We start from the raw sequence: 23,675 nt of genomic DNA, 5'->3' as shown, positions 1-23,675 counted from the left end.
CCATGTTCTTTCTGATTTTTAACTGAAAAGTTGATGACAGTTGTAGGCTACTGAATTCTGCCACTACTACTTGTTAACATGAAAATGATTCGAGTGAAAAAGTTTTTGAGTAAAAAATTATTTCAATGAAGACGATAATCTACATAAATGGAACCGAAACCCTTTAGTAAGTTGTAGTAGTAAGTTGACGTAATAGTAGTAAGTTGATGTAAAACGGCCGTTACAATCAAAGAAAGATGGAGTACCTACCTTTAATTCATTCAATTAACCTACCACTAGTATTATTCATTGATTTTTACCCTACTCATTGATTTTTTCATTTTTAAGTATTTCATTGACTGGTACGACTGACTGTACCGGTATTTCAAAACTTCTCTCCTATGAGCTGGTCAAGAAATGACCATAATTTTTGTTTCTATCGTTGCAGAAGCAGTAGGCTAGACTACTTACGAAGCGCTACAGCCCTGCGTGGACATTGGCCTCCTCAACAATTCGCCTCCATTCATTCCTCTGATTGACCAGTCTAATCCAGCTTCTCACTCCTAAGCACGCCAGATTTTTCTCTATATCCTGCAGCCAACGTGTTCTCGGGCGACTTCTTTTCCTCGATCCTTCCATTCTTCAAAGAAGCATGCCTCTGTATCCTATTGTTCTCCATTCTTCGCACATGTCCCAGTCAGCTGATTCTTCTATAGTCTGTCCAGACTGCCGAGCACTGAAAGATTGAGCCGACCCTCGCTCCCCCACGCGCAGGCACACACGCCTGGCCAATCTGCGCCATTGATATACTATGTATACTACGTAGTATACAGGTAGGCAGACCGTCCCTTTACTCACACACACACACAAAAGGAGACTGCGCTTGTGTGTGTAAGTAGTAGGAGGGTCGGCCTAATCCTTCAGAGCTCATGCCTGTTTGGACAGAGTTTATACCTGTGCATTGCTTCTGATTCTCCGCTCTCCATTTTCGCATATGAGGCAATGAATTCTTATTCTTTTCCGTTTGAAGTATGATATTGGATCTATATTAGTCAATCAAAATCTTTTCTGACGTATTTTTAATACGGTAGCCTACCAGAAAATACATACTCATTCTTTTAGAACGGTTATATTATTATTGAATGAAACATGTGATGATTTATAATTTATTTTTAAGAACAGTATTTTTGAAAATATATATTATTATCTCGTTTCGGATGCACTATATATCAAGGTTTCGTTCATCTTTCCATGCAGGCTACTCAAATTATTTATTATATATTTTGTTAACTATACAGTATTACAAATTAAGTATTACCGTACTCTAATTTAACACTTTGTTGGAATAGAATAAGGTATGCCCTAAAGGCAAGTATGGTATTTTAATACTTGAAACCGTGCCAGTATCTTTGATGAATAAATTTTATCTCTACACTAGCCGTCAGGCTCGCTTCGCTCGCCATATCCGTCTAGCCAGGGGGCTCCGCCCCCTGGAACCCCGACTGGATCGTCCAAAAATGAGATCGGCGGGCTCGCTACGCTCGCCTGCATGTAGACCTCAGCGGAACCTCTGTACCGAATTCTGGACTCCCGACTGGATTGTCCAAAAATGAGATCAGCGGGCTCGCTTCGCTCGCCTGCATGTAGACCTCAGCGGAACCTCTGTACCGAATTTGAACGTATTATGTCAATTTGATCTCGAAAAACACCTGTTACTATATCGGCGTATCTTCGGCGAACAAAATTCATCCACCTCAGCTAAACCTGTGTACAGAATTCTTTAAAATATATTTCCATCAATAATGGAAAAAGGTGAGGAAACGCAGAAAAGCTGAGAAAACGCTAATTTTGGCTAATTGGATAAATTGGTATTTAGAAGGTCCTGGATAAATTCAATTCAATCTTCAACTTGGTGCCAACCTAACAAAGTCAATTCAACTTAATGCCAACCTGACAAAATGTTTTATTTAGTTACCAGAACAACTGTTTCGAAGAGGTACTCTCTATAGATTATAGTTCTATATTAGCATATGGTATGGACATTTTCAATTATAATTTTAAGATATTGGAATAAGAAGAATATACATGCTAAAAGACGAACTTCAAACCCTTAAAAACCACCCTTAGAGTTAAAATATCGTCAAAAGATTTCTTAGTGCGCCTCTAAAGGGCCAACTGAACATACCTACCAAATTTGAACGTCTTTGGTCCGGTAGATTTTTAGTTCTGCGAGTGAGTGAGTGAGTCAGTCAGTCAGTCAGTCAGTGAGTAAGTGCCGTTTCGCTTCTATGTATATAGATTCATGAGAACTACACTCTGTTTAATAATGTTATAGGATTATGGGGAACAATACAAATTCGACCAGCATATTTTTCAATAATTGTTTTGTTGACATCAAATTCAATATTCAAATGTTGAACTGTGGAAAATGTACGAAATATTGATCATCAATATCCACTCAAGTGAAATATGTATAAAAAGAGATTACAGTTTTTTCCTAAAATCACACAGCTCTCTTGAATCACATTCTACTAACCAGTAGTGTGTCATCAACAATTTGTACTTGTGGATTTGTTTTGACAAGTAGAGGACGATTAACTGGTGTTATTTGACTTTGAAATCAGCTTTAAAATGTGTTGATTTGTCGTTTTTATAGCGATAGTTTGCATAATCTAATTGCCATGACAACTGGCAACTCAAATTCCTAAGCAGGATCGTTTCAGCATTTCGATTGGCCAATAGAATTAATCTGAAACCAAATTAGCATTTGATTGGATCGAGTTTTTTTGATAAAAAAATGAGACCTCGTTAAAGACGAAGACGAATAAGAGACTTTAGAGAAAGAAAGGAAGAGAGAGTTGAAAAGAGACAAAAATAAATTAGGAGATAATAAAATGATGTAGAGTGTTGTCCAGTTGTCTTTGCTTAGGTGTGTGAAATATATGTTATGCAAAGAAATGCAAAAGACAGCCAATTAAGAGTTTGAATGAGAGTAAATTCTAAGAGGGGTGTGAGGTATAATTCATCAAATTTCAGTTTTTTTGGAATTGGATTGAGGCAGTAGGAAAAAGTTAAAATGGAGATGAGAGGATGAAATTAAAATTCTTTCGAGGATTGAACATGCTTGTAAAAGGGAGTCTGTTCTCAACCATTTTCAAAGTCTGAAAACTTATCTCTGAGTGAAAAATTCCTATTTCCCCTTGAAACCGATATTGAAGGGATAGTATTATCGTCGTGACTTATGACATTCTCCATTTCAATCAGAAAAATTAACAATAACTCAATAACAGATTATAATGATAAGTATGAAAATGGAAATTAATCATAAAACAGAGAGTATAGGTACTTGAAATATATTTTCAAAGAATTTCACAAAAAAACCTTGGAATGAGCTTGCATAGCCGCTTAAAGGTAGGCGCACTCCAATTGAAATCAATTCATCAAATATAATCGTCCGATCCGTTCGATGCGTGCCGTCCATCCGATGACGATCTGTGTGCGTCTACCTTAATAGGGAAGAATTCTACCAAAATGATCACTAAAGATTGAATAGGTGATATAGCTGAATAAATCAATTAGAAAATAAATGGGCCAATGAATACATTTAAAGTGAACAGTTTATAATAATCATATTTCCGGTGGAAAACAAACAATAAAGATCAACACATGAATTAAGTTATACATAAATTAATAATATCATAGAGAAACAATAGCATGAGTTGCGCTAAAAAAAGTTACGATAGCGTGACTTATGTTGTTTCTCTATGATGATATTATTATCTATGCGTGTAATTTTATCCACAATAGCAAAAAATCAATGGTCTTTAAAGTAGAAGAATTTGAATTTATGAAACTGAGAAAATTAATATTTTCTTTATTATGTTAAAGTCAAATCTCAATGAAAATGGGTAGATATTGATAGGAGAATGAATGAATGGGTTGGATAGAATAGAAAAAAAATTATGTAACCTAAGTTAATTGAAAATCAGCCGTGAACCAGTCTTGTAATAACTGTACTCTCGTTAATTTTTATGGCCATATTTTGATCTCGAAAATTTTCAAAACTTGTTTTGATAACAGTTTTAACATATTTTTTAATCGGATAAATTGAAAGAGGTGTAATTTACAAGTATTTAGATTTGGTTAGATAGCATTTTTTTAATTTGTTGACAGCTGTGAAAAATTGACATGACTAAAGATTTATCGCAACACTCATCAGGGTCACATGTCCTAAAATCCATGTGATTCGTAATAAGTAAGTAGCCTACTGCATTTTTTCCATTTAAAAAACAAATAAGAGTTTCGATTCAGTTTTTTAAATTATGTAATTCATCGACTTACGAATATTATTTTTTATTACAGAATAATAGAAACAAAAAATATGAAATCGAAAATTCAAGAAAAATTGCTTTGTTAGGACTAAGGCATGACCATCTATAGTTACACTATAGATCGACCATGGCTAAGATAAAACTAAATTGATACCGTATGATTTCTTTTCAACTAAAAATATTACAATTTCATTCAAACAATGTTTACTTCCACATTGCTCAATTAATTTTCTTCAACATAGCTTGTGCTCAACATTTATTTTTCCGTCAGAAATGGATTCTCAAAAGGTGATTATTATTCAATTTAACCATATTCCAGTTATTCATCATGAAATTATTCAACTTTGATATTCTGTTATCTGGGTTATTTCTTGTTATTGTGGTTTTAAACTCATAAAGCTGCGTTTACACCAAAGTTATAAACAAAATGTTAATAACATAATCCTTATACATATATGTATAACATATGATGTGTTTGTCAAGTTCCGTTCATTCTAATGTAGTATCTATAAGGATTAAGTTATTGACATTTTGTTAACAACTTTGGTTTAAACGCAGCTAGGGACGTTCCGATACCTCAAAAGTATCGATACCAGTACTTGGTATCGGTATCGAAACAAAAGTATCGATACCTCTAAGGTATCGGAAGAAAAGTATCGATATGAGTAGGTATCGGAATATGAGTACTTTTGAAAATTAATTTGATACTTCAGAAAAACCTACGTTTCCGGTTACCTATTGTACTTTTGTACCTACTATATTGATCTTGAATAATTAAAATAATAGATTGTGTAGGAATCCTACAAGGATAGCCTACTTCAACTAGGCCTATTTCACCAACGATTTTCTCAACAACAAAATAGAATAGAATTGGCTCAAACTTCTTGTTAGCCATAGGCCTATATTTATTTAGGCATTTGTTAGGTTATTTGATAGTATTAAAATATTTCAAATATTTTTGAAAATAACTTTGTTGATTGTTGATAAAAAACTTACCTGAATAAACTCCCTTCTACAGTCTTTACAGACTTGGAGCCTGACGCTGAAGCTTTTTCATTCACAGATTTACTTTTAATAATTGGTACCATGAACTCTCATAAATTATGTTTAAACAAATTGGATGTGTTTCCGCAGTATTTTATTTCTTTAAAACATGACTTGCATTTTGCAGCTGAATGGTTTGATTTTGTAAAATACTCCCAAACATCCGATCTTGGAGGAGACATTTTCAATTCTCAATGAAAGAATGAAACATGAACATGAAAATACAATGTATTTTCACTTACCAACAGGCAAACGCAAACGCTCAGAGAGATAGATAGAGTCAAAGAGTGGCGAACTGGTGATATAGGTTATACAACTTGTATACAGATTATTGTTTGTCGACTACGATGGTCTTTCAAAGTCTCAGATACAATGATGATAAAATACTCAGTTGAATTTTATAACCACTCATTTGATGCAATTAGAGTACTGTACCTACTTAATTTTATAAACGATATAGATTTACCAATAGAATATTTTTGATTCGATACGACTGATCCAAGTACTTTTTGATTCGATACGAGTACTTTTGATTCGATACCGAGTAAGTATCGAAACAAAAGTATCGATGCCAAAAGTACTTGGTATCGAAAGGAAAGTATCGATACAAGTAAAGTAGTTACTTGTATCGGAACGTCCCTAAACGCAGCTTAAGGCCGGTTACAGAGCTCGACCGACCGTCAGTGCGTATGCACCATCCTGACCATACATAAGTTTTTCTGACTCACAAAATGGACGCCTTTACATATTTTTATTGCAGCTTATTATCTTTGTAAACGAAAGATTAAAAGACGTAGATATCAAGTTCACCCGATGGTCGCCCAAAGAGCATTTCAAAGGGAATTTAGTACCATTATATACATCATTGCTTGGGGTGAAGATACATTTTTCAACTACCTCAGAATGTCTATCAGAAATTTTGATGAGTTATTTCGAGCTTGTATCACCATTGGGAATACTTGCAGTCACTTTAACTACGGATCAAATAAATGTAGATAATATTAATAATATATGATATTTTTCAATAAAAATTTAGAAATGATTGAAGAAATGTATAGAAAAACTCTGGATTCAAATATGACAATATTAATTGAATTCACTCATTATGCTATTCAATTCAATATCAGCTGATTGTCGGGCAGAGGTGTCAGCACATTGGTTATGTTCAGGGCCGCCCCGAGGTTAATAGGCGCCCGGGGCAAGATTTTGATATGCGCCCCCCCCCCCAAGTATAGCGCGGTGAGGTAGTATTTGAAAGTAAAGCTACATTGCTCTTCCAGGAGGAGAACTTCCATTATGGGCTGCATCCTCTCCTTGATAATCATGCTATAGATTTTGTAAGAAGTGTTTAGCAAGCTGATTTCTCTATAGATGTCACAGGAACTTCTTAGTCCAGTTAATATAGACATAAAAAAGGAGGTGTAACTGGGCACCCGCCGAAAAACCTTTGGGTTTGGCAGGACCCTCAACTGTTTGAATTGTGAATAAAATTTTGATTTGATTTGATTGATTGTGCTTGCAATTTATATTGTAGTTATGATTTTTAAATATATTTTTTGGATACATGAGAGAAGACCGGAACAAATAGTCCAGAACCTCGTATTTTCAGCTCATTTTCCAGTTTTCAGCTTTTTCTGCCAAATCCAGTGATCTGACGGGAAAATTTGCTCCAGCCATTGTTTTAGATTATAAAATGAGATCATTCGCAACTATCTATCTCCAATAAGTACTGAGTTATGATTTTTTTTAAAAATGAGTGAAATTCAAAGAAAAAATCAACCTGTACCCTGATCTTAGATTTTAGAGCACAAAAATACGCCCAGAGGGACTTTGAATTATACATTTAACTAATTGGTAAAAATCGGAAGATATTGTTGATAAAAAATTAAAACTCATTTTATAAAATTTTACTCATTTTTGAAAAATCATGACTCAGTACTTATTGGAGATGGATATAGATAGTTGCGAATGATCTCATTTTATTCAGAATTTTATAATCTGAAACAAAGGCTGAAGCAAATTTTTACATCCGATTACTGGATTTGGCAGAAATAGCTGAAAACTGGAAAATTAACTGAAAATACGAGGTTTTTGGGCAACTCTGTATCTAGCACAAGAAAATTTTGCATGAAGAAATTGGTTCTGGACTTTTCTCATGTATCCAAATAATATTATATTAAAAATCTGGTGAGGCGCACTCACAAAACTTTCCTTGCCGTTATGAAAATTGATCACCTAATCACCTTACGCTAGTGTTCTCGCGCATCCCAAGTCTACTATTCAAATACATGAGACAGCTGGTGATAGGACAATAACGCTGGAGACACACGAGGTCTGCTACTTCGTAGTGAATGATTTAATAGAACCAACAGTTGCCAACAGTTTGCAATTTAATAATCACATTTTCTCGAATTTAAGCTTATTTTCAATTTTAGGTGAACATGTTACTGGACATTAATTGTAGAGATTTTCATGCTCAATCTTTTCCACTTCAAACTTCGCATAGATGGGGCGGAGCTCCTGAAATTTTTACAGATATAGGACTTGTTGCAGTTGATAGAGCTTATCAATGACTATTTCAGGTATGAATTTGATCAAAATCGTTCGAGCCGTTTTCGAGAAAATTGCGAAAAACCCTGTTTTTGACAACATTTTCGCCCTTTTAGCCGCCATCTTGGATTGCATTTGATCGAAATTGTTCGTGTCGGATCCTTATAGTGTAAGGACCTTACGTTCCAAATTTCACGTCATTCCTTTAACTGGGAGATGAGATATCGTTTACACACACACACACACACACACACACACAACACACACACACACACCACACACACACACACACAAACTGACCGACCAGGAAACTGACCGACCTGCAAAGTGACCGTCCTGAAAACTGACCGTCCTACAAACTGACCGTCTTGCAAAGTGACCGTCTTGCAAACTGACCGTCCTTATGACGTCATAAGCACCCCGACAGGGGGAACATCAACTGTTCAATGGGAGAGCCGATCGACTGTAAACAGAGATGGCCTTGAAGTTCCTAGCGTTCCACAATTCCACTTTGAATACTTTGAAGTAATGCGCATGCTCTGGATCGACCAATAGAATTTACACGCGCGACTAGCCATTACATTTCAAAATTGCTAATACTTTGAAGTAATGTGCGTGCGCTGGATCGACCAATAGAATTTACACGCGCGTCTAGCCACTACATTTTAAAGCCTAGGTTTCTCTGAACCACGCAGCGTTACTGCGGGATGCGCGATGACGTAATCATGCAAAAGTTTGCTGCAGCTATTGCTAGGGAAGTGTTTTCTCTGACTTCACGCGCGCAATTCTCTGTAATTCCCTCTGCGTCGCGCACTCAAGAATTTTACTAGTAATTCAATTGTTCCAAAAAATAATAATGCTTTAGTTACCTGAATATGCCTACTAATTATTAGATAGCAAACAATAATTTCGGCTCTAATTTTCATACAAAACTTCAACACCATAGTAAAGGTTTCAACTTGATTCAAATCAAATCATTTATCTGCCATACAACAAATACATATTCAAAACGAATAAAAGAAAATACATAATTTTATAAACAAAAGTATAAAATAATAAAATAAAAAGTAAGCATAAATAATACCAAAATCATAATTAGATACTTTTCATTAACTGTTTTGTTCAATTTTTCATAATTTTTACTTCAGTTCTTGAACTTGAATTTTTTCTAGGGGAGAGGAATAAAACCATTTTTCCAAATATTCAGGGATGTATCTCCCCTGTTAACGGTGGAAATTAGGCTACCCCCGTTTATCATAACCGGGAAATTTTAAGGGTAGAAGAAGCTGCTGGTGCATTGTTTAAGGATATGAACTACTATGGGTGGCCATACTTGTCTTCTCAACCACATGCTTGAAACTCAATAAACTATGATCAACTCTGAAAAAATATAAGCTACATTGAATTTCTTCAAAATAATAGATGGTGAAAAATAACAAAATTGACTCACCTTAAAGTGCTATCTTTTTATTTTCATGCTATCTCAGTCCATATACACTAGACCATTCACTGTCTAGCTTATAGTTTCATAATTATCATTGTGCTATTCTCTCATCTCCTAGATATTTGTGATATTTGTTCGACTCATACAATATAAAGAAAGCTAACTAAGTAGTTGCTGAATTGGCCACGAAATAAATGTAGGTCTCATTTCGCTGGGGGGGGGGATACATCCTCATATCCCCCCTGGATACGCCACTGACACAACAGCACAGGACAGAATTTACTCTGATGGACAGTATTAGAGGAGGCTGTGGTTTATAACTGCGCGAGGTCTACTATTCACAGAACAGTACCTCATAAAACAAATGTATTGAAAGCCTAAAATATTCCCTAAACTTGGTATCTTTATCCAACAGATGCCTTGTAATCACAATTCTAGAAAACCCTTCTTATCCCCAGTCAATAAAAAGTTCAATGGGTTTTCATTTACAAAATTCATTAATAGATCATTAGCTAGAGGAACGTGTTGGACATCTATGTTGCCTATGACTGAAAATATAATCGCGTGCTGCGAGGTTGCTGTCAGAGAAAACACCCGCATTTTTTATCACGCACGCGTGATTTTCGCGTATCACGGTTGACGGAACCCGCAATAACGCTGCGTGGTTCAGAGAAACCTAAGCTTAAAATTGCTAATACTTTGAAGTAATGCACATGCGCTGGATCGATCAATCGAATTTACAAAAATTGCTAATATTCTCAAGCATGAGCAACGATCAAGAAGAACTTATTATGTTATGTTATTATATGTGTAGACTTGGTTAGACCGAAGTATAATACTAGTAGTTCTGTGAACAGTAACCTCGCGCAGTTTTATAAACCGCAGCCTCCTCATATACTGTCCATCAGAGTAAATTCTAGCCTGTCGTGTCGTGTCGGCAAGATATCGGTGTGAAAACGGCTAATGGCTGTTCGGGTTGGTGTATCAAAAATGCTAACATCAAAAGCTAATCCCCTTCAAGACATACTGGCAACAGGACAGCCCGAGTTCAAAGCAGAGAAAATTTGAGAGCCAATACTATGGTATTTTAGTTATTAATTGCATGCGTTATTGCACGCAATCAATAGTTCATTTAATAGTGCATAAAAATTGCATTCAATGAGTCACGCAATCAATAGTCTACACAGCTGCTGATTTCTTTCCCAAGTTACATTGAGATATGCGTCATGGCATGCAATTTATTATAATCCACTCGACAGCTGATTTATGATGAATAATTCTATAGTCTGATTTTTACTTTAATATATTGGCGTACGAGGGAGGCGCCTTTTTCCTTTTATATTATCCTTGAAATTTCCAAAAACCTTGTATATAGACTACGTCGACGCGCAATTTGAAAAGGAACATCTGTCAAATTGCATGAAAATCTATTACCGCGTTTCGCCATAAATGCGCAACATATAAACATTTAAACATAAAGAGAAATGCCAAACCGTCGACTTGAATCTTAGACCTCACTTCGCTCGGTCAATTAATAGACCTGCAGTTTTACTTATGCTAGGATCGAAATTTCAGGTGGGTTCCCAACCACGGAGATGTGATTATGCAGCTCATAATTTTCTGTTAGCTGAGCTGGCCTATGAGATCCTGCGTTTATTCATTTATTCAACGATGATTTAATCGATGATATTAATCGAACAACAGCTGTTTCTCTTCAAGTTACATTGATATATTAAATTGATTGCGTCATTGCATGCAATTTATAATCCTCTCGACAGCTGATCTATGATGAATAATATTCTAGTCTGATTTTCACTCTAATATTGGCGTATGAAGGAAGCGCCTTTTCCTTTTATATTATCCTTGAAATGCAAAATTTCCAAAAGCCTTGTATATACGTCGACCCGCAATTTAAAAAGGAACATACCTGTCAAATTTCATGAAAATCTATTACCGCGTTTCGCCGTAAATGCGAAGGAACATAATTATAAACATAAAGAGAAATGCAAAACCGTCGACTTAAATCTTAGACCTCACTTTGCTCGGTCAATTATGTTCCTATATATTTTTATTATATATTATTTACTACATCTATATAGGCCTATTGCTATACAGAATATACAAGCACACTATATTCAAATTGCTATACAGTCGAGCCTCTCTATAACAAGCCACCACTTAATAAATTCTTCTAAGCAACAAATATTTTTATGTCAAAAACAAATGCCATAATGGAGATACAAGTCACACGTCATGGTCTCGAATAAAGAGAAGCAGACATAGAGCGAATGGCGCCGAAATGAATACCCTACTCTTCAAACAAAAAAGTAGAAAGGGCACTCCGTGCTACGAGCATGGTCATGCTAATCAGTGTTGTCTTGTGGACAGTGTTGGGGAAGGCCAAGCAGGTTAATAAATTCGTCAGTGTCCACAACGATAAAGATGACTTTTGGCGCACTAATGCAACAATATGAGCACAGACGCTAATAAGGGGCATACGTCTGAAAGAATTCTGTCTCTGAATCCAACCAACCATATACTAATGTACCATAGCTAATATTTTTCTATTTGAAACAGTCTACATTATTTCAAAGATTTTCAATAGAAGGGTTCCCAAGAATTTTGTAGAAAGAAAGCCGACAGTTGGTGACAATTTTGAGGAATGGAGAAAGAAGATGCACTTGTAAAAATCTCTGTATGTCCGCCACCAGCAGTACCTGCATTCAGATGAATTCAACATAAAATATAGCATTTATTCAGCATTTATAATAGTTGCGATTCAAAGTTCTATCAAAATTATATAAAAAACCGCGGTTTTCTCAAAAACCACTCCAACGATTTTGATCAAGCTCATATTATAAATTGACATTGGTAAGCTCATCACCTGCCACAAGTACCGTATCTGTGAAGGTGCGTACAGATATAAGCGCCGCGAACATGAACAATTCACTTTTAATCAGCTGACTATATCTGTATTTTCACAGAAACGGAAAGATGCAGATATAAAAAGCTTGGCATCAGCTGTTTCGGATGGACACGTTAAGTCGTCGGTCCCAGCTGCCTAAAAAGCAGTCGTTAGGTCATGTCAGAGGCCCTGAAATTGATCAGTTGCGACCTGAAAACTCTGACACCAGACCTGAGCCAGCCAGGTCACTCGACATTATTATTATTATTATTAGCTGATTAAAAGTGAATTGCTCATGTTCGCGGCGCGTATATCTGTACGCACCTTAAGAATTGCAGGTGCTCCGCCCCATCCATGTAAATTTTTATTTTCCATTTCTAATTGCTGAGCGAGCCGAAGGTGAGCGAAGCTCTTATAGATGAAATTGTTATTATTTGTTGGGATACTCCTCCTAGACCGTTCGACCAATGGTCATGAAATTTTGCAGAGATATTAAGTTGGACACGGTGACTGCTACTAGCAAATAATATTCTTTATCCGACTTCAGGACTTCTTATTGATTTTTAATAAATTCAGGAAGGTTATTGTGTTATCTTTATTTAAAAAAGTATGAAACATTTTGTCCAATATCCTTTTCCACTGAAACTTCGAGGTCAACATTTGAAGTCCAAGACTTAAAAACCAGAAAATCCTTTAAGCCACGTTTATACCACGTTTACATTACATTAGACATAAGGATGATATAACTAGATCTACAGTTAGATTGACTAGAACTCTGAAGAGTCATAAGTACCTACAAATTTGCATGTCTAATTTACTACCAGATAATGTTAAGCAGTTACCATTGAAAACGTTTTGTATTGCTGTTGATGAATGGCTCAAGTCTAAAGCTTTTTATTCTGTTAATGAGTACCTGGAATAACTCAATGTGTATGTGTAAATTTTATCGTTTGTATGGTCTATCTTGTGATATTTTACCTTTTACTGACAGAGCATATTTTTCATGATTTTTTTTCCTTAGTTTATTGTTAAAGTTAGCATATCATTCTATTTATGTATTTTATTATTAAATTTGTAGGCACCTGCTGTAAAATCTTTTAGGTTTAGTGAAACCAATTTTGTAATGCATTTTTTAATGCAGTTTTCATAATAATATTGTAAAAAATATATATCGTTTCTTATCTCTTTTAAAATAGAAATGAAGTATCTTTTTGATATTTGGTATTATTTTGATGAGATAGCAGTGCACCCGTTCTTGTTCGGGAGGACTGAAAAGTAGAGAACAATTATCAAAGTTTTTAATATTATTATATACCAGTACAAATGTTTATCAAAGTACTACATTATATCAGGAAAAACTACATGACAAATATTTTAATAGGATATTAAAAGATAAGTAAGGGAGGCTTTCCTTTTAAATGTTAAGGTTACTTATAAAAAGTTGGATAATAATAATTATCATTGATAATAATTCTTTATTCCAAAAGAATATTGAATAGCAATTTTGGTAAACATTCATACAAATTTGGAATAATTCTATTCATACAATATAATGTCAGCAAGTCTAGGTATTCTAAATTATCATAAATTATTGTACCAGGTTATCACTGATGTTGTGTTGTAGGTTGTATTTACTTAAACATTACAGGAGTAATAAATAACACAAGTTGGTTAACGAGTAAACAAGTTGAACAAAATGTATCTATAAATGGATTGGTTTTTGGAATAAAGATATCATCTGAACAAGTACATTTTGTAAATTCTATCTATTAATACCAATAACAACTCATAGTCCAGTCAAATGGTCGTTTTTCAGGAAACAGCCCCGAAATAAGTTTTTTCGACGGTTCTATAAATGGGGCATTGAATTCTAATCTGAAATTTGCTAACACACCAGAGGGCGACTTAACCACCAAAATTTTGGACTTTTTTCAAGTTCTCCATTTAATCTCGAGAACCTTGAATTTTACGATAAAAAGCATTCTCTATACGATATTAAAGATGATAAAATTTCCAATGAATTGAGTGATCGCACAGGACTAATTTTTGGATTTTTTATCTGAAGTGTTCCACAAGATACGCATCTTTGAATGTGCGAGAAATTTGTGATATTTCCTCCATTTTCACAGTCTCGCATAAGCAACGTTGCGTATATTGTGGAAAACTTCAGATAAAAAATAAAAAAATCTGGTGTGGCGCACTCACACAACTTTCCTTGCCGTTATGAAAATTGATCACCTGACGCTAGTGCAAACGCGCATCTCAAGTCAAAGATCTGAGCCAGCTGGTGACAGTTCAATAACCCTGGATACACACGAGATCTGCTATCTCATCATATTTAATAGAATCAACAGTTGCCAAAAGTTTGCAATTGAATAATTACATTTTCTCAAATTTCAAGCTTATTTTCAATTTAAGGTGAAAATGTTACTGGACATTAATTGAAGAGATTTCCATGCTCAATTTTTTCCACTCGAAATTTTTCGTTTAAATTATATCTGAGACCTGATAATTGGAAATCTAAAATCGAACTTTGCATAGATGGGGCGGAGCTCCTGAAATTTTTACAGATATGGGACTTGTGGCAGTTGACGATATAGCTTATCAATGACTATTTTAGGTATGAATTTGATCAAAATCGTTGGAGCCATTTTAAAGAAAATCGCGAAAAACCCTGTTTTTGACAACATTTTCGCCATTTTAGCCGCCATCTTGAATCGCATTCGATCGAAATTGTTCGTGTCGGATCCTTATAGTGTAAGGACCTTAAGTTCCAAATTTCAAGTCATTCCGTTGATTGGGAGATGAGATATCGTATACACAGACGCACATACACTCATACATACACACACACACACACACACACACACACACACACACACACACACATACAGACCAATACCAAAAAACCACTTTTTCAGACTCAGGGAACCTTAAAACGTATAGAAATTTAGAAATTGGGGTACCTTAATTTTTTTCGGAAAACAATACTTTCCTTACCTATGGTAATAGGGCAAGGAAAGTAAAAAGTAGTCGAGGTTGTAATGAATTTTCTCCTCTTTTCACTCCCATGAATTATACTTCTGTTACCGTTCAAAAGTTACAGCCAATTGAATGATGATTTTTATTTTCTAATTTTTCTTGCGATTTTACTGTTTAAAGAGTCTCTAAAACGAGTAAAATACTTTATAGAAACTTGCGATTGCTCTCAAATGAGAGAAAATTTCATGCTCTATAAGCATAGTTGCCTTAAATTGATCTTGCATTACTGTTTATTATCGTGAAAATGAGAAAAATATCGCAAATTTCTTGATTTTTTGAAACAAACGTATCTTACTTCACGATTATATTTTTACAAAAATCATTCCCCTACATAAAAGAGTAGATTCTTTTCTTCAAATCAAGACCAAGTATCATTTTGAGTTACCGAGACACACAGTTTTGAATATAGAAATTGGTCATTTTTCTATGCATTGAAAAATATGGGCTAAAATACACTACCTAAAGGAGAAATTTTCTATTTTTTCAACAAATTTCAGTGACATGATAAATGATTTTTAACCGCCTTGACGAGCTGATATGAACAAGCTGTATGAGGAGATGTGATTATTCAGTCATTTGAAGTTTTAATCCTCGACGTAACCTTATGCATGCCCCCCACTAGGAAATACTGAAATCATGATCATGAAATACTGAAATAACATCATGAAACGCCCTCGAAATTGGAATAATTACATTAGATTAAAATGTGCATTACAATTTAACTTATCATTGGCTTTTAAGAAAATTAGGTTGCAACAGCGAGGAAACTCAAACACAGAACCATTAAAAATTAAAATTAAGCAAAGGAGATCAGAATAATAGTGGATGATGAAGTGATAATTTATTTTTGTCAAAGATTTACCTTTAAACTCATAGGCTTAAAATTACTAAAATTCCTGCATACAAAATATTATCAATTGTATTTTTTATGCTTGATCAAATACACAGCTGCAAGATCAATAAAAAGTGGTTCAACTGATGAGAGCACAGCAGTTATTTCAAGTCCTTTGACATTTGCAATTGTTAAAAATTTTCTTGTAATATGCTTTGAATTAATTGCTTTTTAGGAAGTCTCCAAACAATAGAGAAAACCTCTTATGATAATATCATTCGAGTTCATAGAGACATTGCAGTCAACCAACCAAGGGAAAACAAGATTACTCGCGATATCAAAAAGGCGATTCGTCGTTTAATCAACGGAGAAATAAGAATTACACACTTTCTGAGCGCAGTGGCTCATGGTGTCGAAAACATTGTCAATAGGCCACTGCCTAGAATGAGTGGTTCCTTCTTGATATTGCTGGAGAGGATGAAGTGATGTGAGAAGGTAAGTGTCAGATTGGCGAGATAACCATTACAATGGTCGACAGCCAAAAAGTTACATATTACTTGTACCTTGATTTTAGTATGTGGAAATTATCATTTATATTAAAGCGACAGAGTAATTTTTCATTTCAAATGGGATAACCAATGAATCCTAATGTAATATTATTCTTGTGAAATAAACATTTAGCTGTATCCATAATTTTTACCAACTCTGCACTAGTGACACCCTGGGTTGGAGAACTCACTCATGAACTGTTGTATTGTAATTTTTGAAACCCGCAAATTTTTATTATACAGAGTTGATTAAAATTATGAAAACAGCTAAATATTTCTTTTACAAGAATTATTTGAAAGGAGGTTTCATTGGGGATCCTATTTGAAATGAAAAATTACTCTTTCGCTTTAACATCTTTTTCCCTCATATGAATCGAAATTCATTTTTTTTAATGAGAAGATGGTCATGTGATACATGATTTCAATACAGAGTTCCAAGAGAAAATCGCACATTGATATCTCAACCCGTATCAGTTTGTTGATGTAAAAGTTGCAAATTAGCCAGCTGAAATCATGTGTCAGCCCATGAAGGACTGTCTGTGTGACAGCTCCCAAATAGCCTCAGCTGATGTTATGAATGAATGGAAAAACTGTAGTAATTGCATGCAATGAATTCTTCAACTGGCTTAATGATAAATCACAACAAATGTTTTACTTGAGCAATTTCAATGTTATTTGTTATATCCTGAAAAAGGACGAAGGAGTCGGTAAATTTTGTTGGCCAACGAGCTTGAGCTGTAAAAAGAGTCGAAGAATATGTGTTCAAAATTTGAAGTTGATTGATCAAATCTTTCAAAAGTTATTGTTGAACATACACACGACGGAAAACGACTTTGGCCTTGAGTTGAAAGTAAAAACTCGCTAATGCTCGATTAAATATTTTTTATGGATTCTATATGCATTTTCTAAATGCATTTTTATTGATTTGTATCACAGCCTACTATAGATTATCTAAAGTAAGCCATGTTTGAATGCATTTTCTATATGCATTTTAGTTTGATGTTACTATGATTATATAAATGTCCTAAATATTTATTGATAATCTACAGATGTGGTTCAATCAGTTTAAACATGTGATGATAAGATGTTAGGAACTCCTGACTCATAAACTAGGTAATATTACTGTTTTCATTCAAATAACTGATTCAAAAAAAATTAATTTTCATCTTTTCAGGTTGTCCGTATCTCCAGAAGAGGTTGTAAATATTAGGTGGATAGGAAATATTATTAGGATAGATCTGTAAATATTATAATGTATTAATATATAAATAAATAAATTGCAACTTGAAAATTATGTAGAATATCAAGACTTTTTATTTCTATCATTAAAAAAAACACCTTGTGTGACTAATTTGTTTCAAATTTTCGATGTAGTGTTTTTCCTCACATGAAAAATCACTGTTGTTGGATCTAGTCCAACAAGGAAAGTTCAGACTTGATCATTGTTGAAGCATTGTCCAGATGCTGCATTACAGATCTGACTCGACTAAATTTATAATGTACAGCAGACAGCATTGGAATATTCAAGAAATATATTGAGAGTCATAAGAAAATATAATTGGACTAATGTGAGTAATAGTGCTTACTATTAAATTGATAAAATCTATCACTTTATTTTTTAATTACAACACAATATAATACAACTTGGATAAAATATAAAAATAGAAAGTATAAATGAATGTTTAAATATAGATAGAAATACAAATCTCAGAACCCTTTTAAATTATTTTATCACAACTTAATTTGGACATTAATGCCATTTTCAAGTTTGAAAATGAATCGGAATGCTTCAGACTTGAAAATGGCATTTAATGTCCAAATCATGTAGTGATAAAATAATTTAAAAGGGTACTGAGATTTGTATTTCTATTCATATTACAAAAAAGCCCTAAAGAAAAAGAGAAATAAGTGTTTATATGTGATTGAGAAACTACTAGACAAATAATTATTATGAAAGTTTGGGAATATGTTGTGTGAATAAGTCTCAAGTCTAGTAACACACACATCAATTTTTGAACTTACGATTTTATGCAATCCTAATAAATTTGATTAAATTGAACAAAATTTGACAAACATATATTATGATGTGATCATGAGTTTGTCAAGCTCCTGGTAGAGTTTATAAGGACGGCAAAAAATTGTTCATTCAAAAATTGATGTGTGTGTAGTTAGACTTTGGACGTTCGATAAAAATTAGTTAGAATTTTTATTGTACAACCAAAACTTGAAGTAGCTTTAGACACATCGATTTTATATCGTGGACGTGCATTTTCAATGATTTCCTCCAGCTGCTTGCCAGTAGTAACATATTTCCATTTAAAAGCCAAAACATAGCCTCCCACACATTTTCTCTTACCTTTGAACCAAATAAAATAGAATTTATTAGGTCATGTTTATTTATGACTAGACTGCCTGTTTATCAGCCTGCAATGTAAACGCAATGCTGTGACAACGTCCCATGTTCATGAACATCACAATGTCCCACTTTTGTTTCAGTTTGTCTGGTAGGAATAGGCACTCGAAGATGAGAGATACTCCCTAAAGTAGGAACTTTGAATTTTACCCATTGAATAGTCAATATTGTAAATAAGGATATTTATTTAAAATAACTCTTATTCTTTTGAAATACAAAAGTTTTTTAAGTTGCCTGATTTAAAAAAAATGTCGTAATTAGTTTGTGTTTTATTTCTGGTTCAAAATTTTTCTTAATAACTCAATATTTTCAAGTTCTGAGAGTTTATTGAATGTCATCATTCTATTATATTCGGTTTTTAATCAAATCAAATTCAAAATTTTTAGTTTTATTTCTGGATTGAAAAATGACTCAAATCAATTTAAGAGGATAGCATAACCTATAATTTTTATTCATTCATAACTCTACCTTCATTGTATTATCATTCATCCCATCATCATCACCTAGGCTTAAAATACTTCTACAAAGTCGCCTTTGTAAAATAATAAATAAATTAACAGGATTGGCTCGTCAAGTGCTTCAAAGGTCTAGAAATATTTCTAGTTTGATCATCGTATGACTTGTTTATCAATAATCACCTCGGTCGGTTCTTCTAAAGTTGCGTTTATTCCAAAGTTATCAACAAAATGTTTATTTTTCCGTCCTTATAGATTCTATTACATTAAACGGATCTTGACAAACACCTAAGCACATCATTTGTATGATAAGTTACAGTATGTTCAATCTAATAGAATCTATAAGGAAGGAAAAATAAAAATTTTGTTAATAACTTTGGTGTAGACGCATCTTTAGCTAGGCACTGAAAAGCCTTCCAACGAATACCACCAAATAGTAGCAAAGCTGCCTTAAATATTACTAAGAATATTTATGATATGAATTATGGAATTATCTGATACTTTCATTAAACATAGGATGTCATGGAGTATAAGACAAGTCATGTTATTACATAATAATTCTAACACTAAGTAGTTCAACCTAGTTTAGGTTTGAAAGGAATTTTTGAACACTATAAAAAGCTCTATCAACTAAATATTTTTTAATTTGTTTTTTGAAAATCTTCAATCATCATTACTTTTCAAGATTTGAGGTAGCTTGTTATAAAATTTCCTACCAATATAATCTGGTTTTGTTCAAATAACCTACTATTGTGACCCATTATATGATAATCTGCTCTGTTTCGCGTATTATACTCATGAACATCTGAATTCTGGATCACACCACTCGTTTTCACATGCATTACAACTTCATATACATACAAAGATGGCACAGTTAATAGACCAAGCTTTTTAAATAAAGGCCTACAAGAGTCTAACCTATTCACTTTCTCTATACATCTGAGTGCCTTCTTTTGAATCTTAAACACCCTGTCCATATTTTGTTGTGATGAATTACCCCATACTAAAATAGCATACCTAATATGAGATAGTATAAGTCCATGGTAAGCAGTTAACAGTAGTTTTTATCATTCAGCCTAGCAAGCTGCCGCAGGACAAATACCCCAGATGATATCTTATTACATATCCTCTCAATGTAAGGATGCCATGTTAATTTCCTGTCCAATAAAATTCCCAAGAATGCTACTTTCTCTTCTTGGTCTAATTCATTTTCCTCTACAAACACATTTATTTCTCTATCCTCTACTGAATTATATTTACTTTTGAATTGTAGGAATTGACATTTCTTACTATTTATTGTTAATTGCCTTTGCTTCAAGAATTGGACAATTGACTGTACTCCAGTAAAAGCATTTATTTCTAGACTATCTAATAAATAATTGTTAAAGATAAGCGATGTGTCATCAGCAAACAACAGAGCTCTGTGATCTTTTAACTCTTTTGGTAATTGGTTCACATACAACAGAAACAGTAAGGGACCCAGAATTGAGCCTTGAGGTACTCCAGCCTGGACCTCCAGTTTTTGAGATTTAATTTTTACTATTTCATTCCCATCCACCTTGGTAAGCTCAACACACTGGTTTCTACCTATGAGATATGATTCAAACCATTTTAGTTCTATACCATTCACACCTACAGTTTTTAGTATTTCCAATAATATTCTATGGTTCACACAATCAAAAGCTTTGGATAAATCAAGAAATATTGCGGCTGCCTTCTCACCTGAATCTATTATATCTATTAGTCTTTCAACAAGGGATACTATTGCAGTCTTAGTAGATTTCCCTTTCTGGAACCCATGCTGTTCATCACATATGAAATTAATTTCTTCCAGGTGCATCAATAGCCTATTTAAAACTACTCTTTCAAAAATTTTACTTATTACATTTAGAATACTAATGGGTCTATAATTTTCAACTCTTTCAGAATCACCGCTCTTGAAAATTGGCAAAATTTTTCCTTGTTTCAGATCATCAGGGAAAATACCCTGCTCTAGTGAAGTATTAAGGAGATGCAATAAAGGGTCCAGTAATTCATTTTCACATTCTTTTAAAATTTTGCTTGAGACCCCATCCAATCCTACTGTTTTTTTGTTATTCAATTTTTTTATTATTCTTGACAACTCATCTCTTGATAATGGATGAAATTTAAATACCTTTTCAATTGGCTCAGCATTTAATGTAGTTGTATTACAACTAGTGTTCAGTGACTTTTGGAGATTATATGCAACCTGTTGATAATACTTATTGAAAAAGTTACAAATGTCTATACTATCATCCATATAATTTCCATGTTCATCGATTATCCTAGGGACATTAGTAACTGTATCTTTTTGAGCTGCTCTCCTATTTCTATTAATTACCTCCCAAACAGCAGAGTTAAAATTGGTACTAGTTGTTAATATTTCAGCTGTTTTCTTACACTTAGCTTTCCTCACTTCTTTTGCATAGTTTTTCTTTAGACATTTGTATTTGACTTCACTCGGAACATCCCTCACTAATTTAAATTCCTCATAGGCTTCCCTAACAATATTTCTTTGAGTAAGAATATCTTCAGTTATCCATTCATTTACTTTGTCCAATTTACTTTTTACTTTGACTTTTTTTATTGGACAGCATACACTAATGTGAAATCTTAGAGTATCAATGAATTGCTTATATTTGTAATTTAGGTTACAACTGTTATAAACACTACTCCAATTTTCTTGAAGCAGTTCCTGCTTCAAACAATTTATATTTCCTAGCTCATATTGCTGAATTTCTTTCACAAAAGTTTTTTTTCTGCTTGGATTCTGGCCCTGCAACTTAACATCTAAAATTTGATAGTTATGATCTGATAGATCTGAGCTACCTAACCTGACATTACAACCTTCTATATTTGTGAGGATATTATCAATAATTGTCTGTGAAGTTCGAGTTACTCTTGTATATTCGTGGACCTTAATTTCTAAATTATTCATATTAATAATATCTCTAATGTCCTCTGTCATTTTATCCTGCCTGGCAAAATCGGTATTGAAATCTCCTACTACTATAACATTTGTGAAACGAGCGGTTGTAATTTCCAAAAGTGTGTGGAGCAGCTCACAAAATTTTTGCCAGTCTCCATTTGGTGACCTATAGATACCTAACACTGCTACCTCAAATCGATCATCAATTTTTAACCTTAGTCCCGTCACCTCTAAATCCATCTCAACAGAAAATCTCTTAACAAAATCCAGTTCATAAGTTTGGGTATGTTTAGCATTGCTAGTGAATATACATACACCACCACTTCTATGAGCTATTCTACAAAATTCTGATCTCAGTGAATAGCCTGGAATCCTAACTTGATTTATTTCCTTTATTTTTAAGCCATGCTCTGTGAAAATAACAATGTCAGGATCCTCCTGTTTAAGAAATACTTCTAATCTGTCAATTTTGTTGCGAAGATACTGAATATTTTGATGATAAATACTAAAAACCTTACCATCTTGTGCTACTCTATCTCTAGCATTTGTAGCTATTTCCCTTTCCCTGTTTTGAGCCAATTTACTAAAAAATCGTTATTTGTTTTTTTGACTGTTTTTAAACCAGAGGATTGCAAACGGCTTTCAATCAGCTCTGCCAATCTATTACAAAATATTACTTTGCCAGATCGATTTAGATGCAACCCATGATTAGTGAAGTTATGTCTTTTCAGCCTTTCATTTAGAAAACAAATCCCCAGTTGTTTAGAATTCTTATTTTTTAGGCTGTTGATTGTATTATGGATTGATTTGTTTGTCGAATTGATTGCTTCATTTAACTCTGGCCTATCAAACCTATTAGGAATAGTACTTATTATTAAGTTTGTCTAATCTGGCAAGTCGAGCAGTTTATTCAGAACCAGTTATTGCAGATTCGGCTCATAGTTTCCAATACGTATGATTGACTCTTATTGGTAGAAATACTGTATATTTAACTTTGAATATAATATTTTTACCCTTTTGAAAATGAATATTTCTACAAATTTTGAATTTTATTTGGGAAGCTTTCAATTTGTAATTAAGAATTGTGAATTGTAATTGAGAAATAGTAAGATGTAAGTTACATGGGAAGTTGTTAATTGAAGATTAGAAAATATTCCACTTGTCCAATGTCACATTCCATAC

At 33.7% G+C, this 23,675-nt stretch overlaps 1 long non-coding RNA gene across 1 annotated transcript; it reads left to right on the top strand.

The window, feature by feature from the left end:
* The first annotated feature begins 16,134 nt into the window (after positions 1-16,134).
* On the top strand, positions 16,135-17,978 carry LOC120353255. Its single transcript, XR_005572249.1, has 2 exons — positions 16,135-16,622; positions 17,850-17,978. It is a non-coding gene; the product is annotated as an uncharacterized LOC120353255 (long non-coding RNA).
* Positions 17,979-23,675: the final 5,697 nt, after the last annotated feature.

This window comes from Nilaparvata lugens, chromosome 10 (assembly GCF_014356525.2).
Source record: "Nilaparvata lugens isolate BPH chromosome 10, ASM1435652v1, whole genome shotgun sequence".
NCBI lineage: Eukaryota > Metazoa > Arthropoda > Insecta > Hemiptera > Delphacidae > Nilaparvata > Nilaparvata lugens.
This window is presented reverse-complemented; position numbering and strand designations above follow the sequence as displayed.